Source organism: Limulus polyphemus, unplaced genomic scaffold (assembly GCF_000517525.1).
Source record: "Limulus polyphemus unplaced genomic scaffold, Limulus_polyphemus-2.1.2 Scaffold11067, whole genome shotgun sequence".
NCBI lineage: Eukaryota > Metazoa > Arthropoda > Merostomata > Xiphosura > Limulidae > Limulus > Limulus polyphemus.
Window position 1 is genome coordinate 1 of NW_013676677.1, and position 9814 is coordinate 9814.

At 32.1% G+C, this 9814-nt stretch overlaps 1 long non-coding RNA gene across 1 annotated transcript; it reads left to right on the top strand.

Annotated features, from left to right (window-relative positions):
- The first annotated feature begins 7420 nt into the window (after positions 1-7420).
- Positions 7421-8608, top strand: LOC111083759. Its single transcript, XR_002609230.1, has 3 exons — positions 7421-7456; positions 7860-7973; positions 8536-8608. It is a non-coding gene; the product is annotated as an uncharacterized LOC111083759 (long non-coding RNA).
- The last annotated feature ends 1206 nt before the right edge of the window (positions 8609-9814 follow it).

Consider the following 9814-nt stretch of genomic DNA (forward strand, 5'->3'; position numbering starts at 1 on the left):
TTGTGATTTGATTGACTAAAATAATTCCACTAATGACAAGAATAACGTGAATAAAACCACTTTAAATATAACTTTATTACAATAAAGATTTTTGTGATTTGATTTACTAAAATAATTCCACTAATCACAAGAATAACATGAATATAACCACTTTCAATGTAACTTCATTAAAATAAAGAATTTTGTGATTTGATTGACTAAAATAATTCCACTAATGACAAGAATAACGTGAATAAAACCACTTTAAATATAACTTTATTACAATAAAGATTTTTGTGATTTGATTGACTAAAATAATTCCACTAATCACAAGAATAACATGAATATAACCACTTTAAATATAACCTTATTATAATAAAGATTTTTGTGATTTGATTGACTAAAATAATTCCACTAATGACAAGAATAACGTGAATAAAACCACCTTGAATATAACTTCATTATAATAAAGAATTTTGTGATCGACTAAAATAATTCTACTAATGACAAGAATAACGTGAATATAAAAACTTTAAATATAACCACATCACAATAGAGAATTTTGTGATTTGATTGATTAAAATAATTCCACTAATGACAAGAATAACGTGAGTATAACCACTTTAAATATAACAACATCATAATAGAGAATTTTGTGATTTGATTGATTAAAATAATTCCACTAAGGATAAGAGTAACGTGAATATAACCACTTTAAATGTAACCTTATTATAATAAAGAATTTTGTGATTTGATTGACTAAAATAATTCCACTAATCACAAGAATAACATGAATATAACCACTTTAAATATAACCTTATTATAATAAAGATTTTTGTGATTTGATTAACTAAAATAATTCTACTAATGACAAGAATAACGTGAATATAACCACTTTAAATATAACCTTATTATGATAAAGAATTTTGTGATTTGATTACTAAAATAATTCCACTAATCACAAGAATAACATGAATATAACCACTTTAAATATAACCTTATTATAATAAAGATTTTTGTGATTTGATTAACTAAAATAATTCTACTAATGGCAAGAATAACGTGAATAAAACCACTTTAAATATAACCTTATTATAATAAAGATTTTTGTGATTTGATTTACTAAAATAATTCTACTAATCACAAGAATAACATGAATATGACCACTTTAAATATAACCTTATTATAATAAAGATTTTTCTGATTTGATTGACTAAAATAATTCTACTAATGACAAGAATAACGTGAATAAAACCACTTTAAATATAACCTTATTATAATAAAGATTTTTGTGATTTGATTGACTAGAATAATTCCACTAAGGATAAGAGTAACGTAAATAAAACCACTTTAAGTGTAACCTTATTATAATAAAGAATTTTGTGATTTGATTGACTAAAATAATTCCACTAATCACAAGAATAACGTGAATATAACCACATCATAATAGAGAATTTTGTGATTTGATTAACTAAAATAATTCCACTAATGACAAGAATAACGTGAATGAAACCACTTTAAATATAACTTTATTACAATAAAGAATTTTGTGATTTGATTAACTAAAATAATTCTACTAATGACAAAAATAACGTGAATATAACCACTTTAGATATAACTTCATTATAATAAAGATTTTTGTGATTTGATTAACTAAAATAATTCCATTAATGACAAGAATAACGTCAATAAAACCACTTTAAATATAACTTTATTACAATAAAGAATTTTGTGATTTGATTAACTAAAATAATTAAAGTGGTTATATTCACGTTATTTCTGTCATTAGTGGAATTATTTTAGTCAGTCAAATCACAAAATTCTTTATTATAATAAGGTTATATTTAAAGTGGTTTTATTCACGTTATTCTTGTCATTAGTAGAATTATTTTAGTCAGTCAAATCACAAAATTCTTTATAATAATGAAGTTACATTGAAAGTGGTTATATTCACGTTATTCTTGTCATTAGTGGAATTATTTTAGTCAATCAAATCACAAAATTCTTTATTATAATGAAGTTACATTTAAAATGGTTATATTCACGTTATTCTTGTCATTAGTGGAAATGTAACTTCATTATAATAAAGAATTTTGTGATTGGACTGACTAAAATAATTCTACTAATGACAAGAATAACGTGAATATAACCACTTTAAAGTAAAGAGTTGTGTGATGTGATTAAATAAAGACGTTACTTAGAAAAACGTTCGCTAGCAGGTTTATTCTGTACAAAGACTGGAGAGAGAGGGCGACTACCTGTCCAGTCGTTAATTCATGATATTCGTATAACAAAAGCTATTTTTATTATTGCTGACCTCAGGATATGAACCAACTGACTTGAAAAAAAGCGTGTAGAGGTTGATAACCCGAATGACAAAGATAGTAGAGATTTAGGTAATTCGTATCCTAGAAATTGTATAAGTACGATAAACCAAGGTGTATATATATATGTTACAGTAAATATGGGTAGACGAAGAATTGATATATTCATAACAATCATGTAAGCTGTAAATGTTTTCCCCCACGTTGTCATAATTTGTCCATTTCGGATTCAAAAGCAGAGGCGCGTAAAAATAACATTTCAGATCTATCTTTTGTCTCCCACAACTCACTAAACTAGAGGAATGTGAAAAACATTTACAGTTCATGTGATTTTTATAAGTAATGTTAGGCTTATTGATTTGTAATCTTTCGCTAGCTTTCGGCGTTTATAACGTAACTACTATGCATAATAAGCAAAGTCATTGGAGAACATTTTGCACATTGTCCGATTAACATTCATAATGACCACTGGCAATATACACTTGACAAGATACTTTGCAAAACGTCATTATTCAAAATACACACATTCCCTCAAAACTCTGGTTAATGTGTATAATGACCATTAAATATGCACACTTCCTAAATATACGCATTCGTCGTAGCATACACACAAACACATCTTTACAGAGAGAGTATAGGTAATTGGAGTAGATGAGAAGTTAAAAGATAAAACGTGAAAATCATTTATTGCTTCATGGGCGGATCCAGGATTTTTTTAGGAGGAAGGTGGTGTAACTAGAGAATAGCTGATAAGAACCGGTACTGAGACAACGCCCAAGCGAGAGGGGTGGGATATACTTAAAAACATTTGTGAGATGAACGCTCTACAACACGTTTCTGAAACATGTTTGAGACTTTTTACAACTTTTAGCGTGGAATAAAAAATCTGTTTTTAGGTGATGGAAATACTGAAAGCGTTCTTTTCTTGTCAATAAAATTGTTTCGTCTGACTATGGAGAGTATACATTTCAATAAATGATAAATTAATTAACTCACTCCTACAATTAACAAAGAACGACTTTAAAGTTTTCACAAACAAAGGTTGACTAGGCATGAGTCTATTTCTTTGTATGTACAGATTATTGTTGGATAAATGTTACTTTTTAATGACAAATAACACTACACTGATAGATGGTTACTAATGAGACAAATAACACTACACTGATAGATGGCTGTTGATGAGATAAATAACACTACACTGATAGATGGCTATTGACGAGACAAATAACACTACACTGATACATGGCTGCTAATGAGACAAATAACGCTACACCGATAGATGGTTACTAATGAGACAAATAACACTACACTGATAGATGGCTGTTGATGAAATAAATAACACTACACTGATAGATGGCTATTGACGAGACAAATAACACTACACTGATACATGGTTACTAATCAGAAAAATGACTCTACACTGATAGATGGTTGTTGATGAGACAAATAACACTACACTGATAGATGGCTATTGACGAGACAAATAACACTACACTGATACATGGCTGCTAATGAAACAAATAACACTACAGTGATAGATGGCTACTAATGAGACAAATAACACTACAGTGATAGATGGCTATTGACGAGACAAATAACACTACACTGATACATGGCTGCTAATGAGACAAATAACACTACACCGATAAATGGTTACTAATGAGACAAATAACACTACACTGATAGATGGCTATTGACGAGACAAATAACACTACACTTATACATGGCTAGCCATGTATCAGTGTAGTGTTATTTGTCTCGTCAATAGCCATCTATCAGTGTAGTGTTATTTGTCTCATTAGTAGCCATCTATCACTGTAGTGTTATTTGTCTCATTAGCAGCCATGTATAAGTGTAGTGTTATTTGTCTCATTAGTAACCATCTATCGGTGTAGTGTTATTTGTCTCATTAATAGCCATCTATAACTGTAGTGTTATTTGTCTCATCAGCAGCCATGTATCAGTGTAGTGTTATTTGTCTCATTAGTAGCCATCTATCACTGTAGTGTTATTTGTCTCATTAGCATTAATGAGACAAATAACACCACAGTGATAGATGGCAATTAATGAGACAAATAAAACTACACTGATAGATGGCTTTTGACGAGACAAATAACACTACAGTGATAGATAGCTATTAATGAGACAAATGACACTACACTGATAGATGGCTATTAATGAGACAAATAACACTACAGTGATAGATGGTTGTTAATGAGACAAATAACTCTACACTGATAGATGGTTGTTGACTGTTAAAGCTTGTACATATCAACAGACTATAGGTAGACGAATGTCACAATACAGATTGCGCTATGGTTAGACTAATAACTATATGTAAACGTTAAAATATTGTTTACTTTTGTTTGTTTGGAGTTTGATTGTTAAAGCTTGTACATATCAACAGACTGTAGGTAGACGAATGTCACAATACAGATTGCGCTATGGTTAGACTAATAACTATATGTCAACGTTAAAATATTGTTTACTTTTGTTTGTTTGGAGTTAAGCACAAAGCTACACAATGTGCTATTTGTTCTGTACCCATCATGGGTATCGAAACCCAGTTTCTGATGTCCACAGACTTACCACTGGGGAGCATCAAGATTGCCCTAATATGGAAAAAGTTCTACCAGATAAATATGTATCGCAGTATATTATGTACAATTGTATCGTTTATAAGGAGACACCAAATACATTGAAAATTATAAAAACATCTCAGGAGCTCTGTAAAACGTTATGAAAAGACTATGTACCTTTGCTTTGATTGCGACAATGCTGACAACCCTATCCAGGTCATTTAAAATATTCCACTGAATGTGAAGCAGTGCGAGTCCATATGGCGCTTCTCAGGAATGTCTAAAAACGGTGATGGACTGTGATCATCCATTCATGTTGTCATAGGGACAGTACAAATCACTTGAAGAAGCGTCGAGAGATACGGAAATATTTTATTTTCATAATGATTAAATACTGCGATTTGAGAGTCAAGCTGGGTCGAACTTAAAAAATTGTTTGTATAAACAATGAAGACACTGGAGACGGCAGTTCAGAGTCGCTAGGTTCTCAGCTGGAACCTTCCATTTTCATAATAAATGACGGTAGGGGGATTTGTGTATATTCTCAAAATCTGTGGTCAGGTTCGTCTATCAAGTTGTTGAGAAACGAAATCATCACGAATCCTTGTCTGCTTCTACACCGTCATTATGATTCCGTTGATTGTATTATCTTGGAACTGTTGCCACTTCAGTCTCTGTTTTCTCAATTAATTTTTCAGTTTCTCGACATCTACCACTTTTGCCAGTCATCCATATTTTCTTGCACATCTTTCACCAATATCATCGCATTAAATGTCCAGCACACTTTGCTGAAGCAACATAGTCAAGCTTTTGATGTAACTAAGGATGTTGCAAATGACCACAAATGTGATGACAAATGAACTATTTTCAACGGCTGCAAACAGGCCATTTCCATAATTTATTATTGGACAGATCTATGATTCTGTACCTTGGCAGTAGGCAATGTTACATAGTGCTTGGATGACAGCAGAGTACAGTTCCAAAATGACTCGAGCACTGTATAGCGTTTATCCATTTTGTTTTGCAATGCCTTCTGTTGTCAGCAAAGTAATGTTCGATCAATTCAAACAACTTATCCTGCCTGTCACTTACCATGTTAAAAAAATTGCGTAGCCCACTTACAGTACACTTTATATTACTTACCAGAAAATAGAGCAGGAGTGTATGATAGACAGATTGAACAAATGGCTAAACCAATGAAAGTAAGTAGCCAAAGGGTATTTCTTCGGAATTATCGCACTTGCAGTATTCACAGAAGCCTTGTCCATGCATATATTCACAGTCAAGACCCGATTCCTTTAGCTTATGTAATATTGGTGCTACTGTCCAGAATATTTCATAATGCTGTTCTTTGAATACTTAAAATTTTCCTTCATAACTAAAGCAACACTTTCCCAGTGAACATACCTCAAAATTAAGCTGATATGTTCAATAGAAGCATCATTCTGTATTTCATCAGAGAGGATGGAGAACATGTCAGATTTTATGTTCCTTTTTTTTTCTGATTATGCCATCAATTACATCGATCACTTCGTTTTGTGTAATGTTTGAGCAATAGGTTTCATTTTTCCATGTGTTCCTTCAAAGCAGTACCACCAGCATCACACCAGAGGTGAAGAAGCACTAGGGAATTTCCAGGATTGGTAGTGTACTCTTCGTCTTTCTCGTCTGTGATATCATCTCTACGACCTCCAAGAATAATACCCAACCATTCACAAACTTCTACAGTGGTCTTACTGTATATAATTTTTAATTCTTTGCAGTTTGTATGGTGAACGACTTATTCATCTGCCTGTTGCTATCGTGATTACCAGTTAAGCTGTATTTGATATATACAATATGATGGTACTTTGACTTCTTATGAAACTTCAGAAGCTCTACAGCTTTCTTGAATTTTACAAGAAGCATTGTCACAAGGGCATTTGGATTATATTCCCTCTCTTCCAAACTGAAGGAGAAAGGAACAATATGCCAGTATATCCCATTCTCAGACGTGCTGTGCATCAACCAGTTGTTCTTGGAAACCTATAAGTCCTGCAATTCTCAGACGTTGGTATTAGACAACTTACTCATACTCCAAATATGTGCTGAAGTCCACTAGACTAGCTAATCTAAGATATCAACTTGACCTCCAAAACCAATCACTTCTCGGTGAATTAAAAACACATGAAACCAAAAACTTGTCTTCAAATCGTCACTCGAGACTTTAAGAAAAGTTTAGGACTGTAGGTCAGCACGTCCTCTGTGTCTAGTGAATTTCATGTTAGATTTTATACATATATGCTGATTAAAGATGTAAAAGACTCTCAGTGTTCATTGAGATTCGAACTTAGTGTGAAAACCATTATGTAGAACAACGGTTTAATTTTTTTTTTTAGGAATTTCGTATAAAGCTTCCCGATGGCTACCTGTGCTAGCTGTCCCTAATTTAGAAGTGATTGAATAGAGGGAAGACAGCTAGTTAACACCACCCACTGTCAATTCTTGGGTTACTCTTTAATCACTAAAAGTAGGATTGATCGTCACATTACAACGCCCCCAAGACTGAAAGAGCGAGCAGTATTAAGCCTAAACGTAAGTTGAAGGAGCGAGCAGTAAGTATTAAGTCTAAACGTCTTCTTCTTTTCTTTCAACAGGCATTTGCAGTCTATTTAAGTTCTCAAAAGAAACAGTTGTCAGTCGAGGAAGAGAAACTGAATAAATAATAGATTTTACACAGTAGTGTCTGGTTACTGTGTAGAGTCAAAGATTTTCGGTTTATCACACACGTTCTAAGCCTACATACTTACCCGAAGAAGTTTCATTGTGATTAACACTGATGTACAAAAATTTTCTTTTATTGCATCATTGGTTTTCTAATGAGTAATGAATTAAAGGTTAGTTTTATATTTGTAAGAAAATATAATTTATTAAATGATGTTAACTAAAAGTTAAATATTAACTGTAACCACTCTACGATTTGTTTGTTTATCTTTAGATCAAAGACAACTTTAGCTATTTACGGGATCCACTTTGAGGAATCGAACCCCCGGATTTTAGCGTTATAAGTCCGAAAACTTACTACTGTCCCACCGGGGGATCCTACTTTAAGGTCAGTGATAAGAGAAACAAAGTTACCAATTCTACCTAAATTCGTTCATTACATAATTTAACGATTAATCTAATGTAGTGTTATCATGTTAATTCATTAAGTCGTATCGAGGATCTTTTTTTGATGTAGCTGCATTTTATGAAAACGATAATTAGACATTTTGAAGTGTGTTCTGGTAGACATTGAAATTACTGACTATAATATTCATTGATTATTAACAAGACACTAAACAAGTCGAGTTCTCTTTATTATAAATGTTTGTAGTTTGTTTCCCGGAGTTAAAAGTAATCTTATCAAGCTATTTGTAGAATAATAGTTTTATTTCTGTACAATATTTCGGCTCTAACAGTGAGGCTTTATCACGTGCAATATTTAAGGTACAAGTAATCTTGTTTAGCGAAAGTGTCCTTATGTGCCTTTTTTCCCTTACTTTTATTTCTCGTCTGAAAATCTCTATTTCATTCTCTATCTTCTAGACAAACGAGGCCGTCAGTATTTCTGTCCCTATATCAATCTCACAATGAGCAAACAAACTGACAATCAAGTCTTATTTATCTTCTAGCGTGCTGTCTGCCCGAAGCCTTCTTGCCAAACCAGTGGGAGGGGAGCTGTTCTAGTTTCGCTGTATTAGAACGTAAGTCATCGACCTTATCTGCACGTGAAACTTCAAATCTTTACTGTTGGTGCAACTAAAACTTCTGGGATTATTACGAACTTTAAATAAGTGAACATTGAAACAGTTATCAAAATTCAACATCTTAAAGAATGTCTTCAATATATATAGACCTTGTATAAAGACACATACATATGAATAATGTAAATGTTAATAGTATTAGAAACTCCACTAATCTAATATTTTGTTCACTTTTGCGCAACTCATTAAAGTGAATACATTTTAATTCAACATTCTGTTTAATATCGCATTTTAGATTATTTTTGATATGCCTTCATTTCACCCTGAAAGTATCAGTGTAACCACGACGTATTGGGACTTTGTTGAAATTGTTTAATGATTAATACCCTCCTCTTTCCTGTAATGACGAAGGTAGTTACTATTTGATATTTACAAATGAATGTGATGAATTGACTCTGAATTGTTTTTTCATTCATTGCTAAGATTAATGATGAATTACAGTGAAGGGTTAAAGAAAGTATTTTAATAAATAGATTAAAATCGGAATTAAATGAAACGAATAACACAAGTCTTTCACTGCTAAGTTAGGGACGGTTTTCACAGATAAACAAACAAAATTATTATAGATGTCGTTATTTGTAAATTTCGTTTTGAGAGATGTAAATGATTGTTAATAATCAGAGCATCAATGAATTGAGGAAGAGGCAGGCGGAAGATGTTTTCTTGTTTAATTGTGTCCTTTTATGGTTTGTTTATATGTGTGTGTATATCTAATTTGCTTTTACGTTGCTCGATATTAATTTATTTTGGTTTACAACATCAATAGTATAGTATAGAGGGGATGGATTCCTTTAATTTGTGTAACAAGTTCAACCGTTTAATGCAGAGGATAAAGACACCAAAAAAGGCTTCTTTAAATTAAAGTGCTGAAAGTCAGTATCTGTACACGTAGTTGGTTGCTACTAACTGCAGTAACTGGTTTTGATACTTTTTGTGAACGTGTTTTGTTGAAGGTGGGAGTTTATAATTTTAGTTTGTATATAATATTAGTTTTTATTAGTTAGTAAGTCTCCTGATAGGGTTTGTTTGTTTATTCGTTTTGAATTTCGCTCAAAACTACGCGAGGGCTATCTGCGCTAGCTGTCCCTAATTTAGCAGTTTAAGACTAGGGAAGGTAGCTAGTCATCACCACCCACCGCCAACTCTT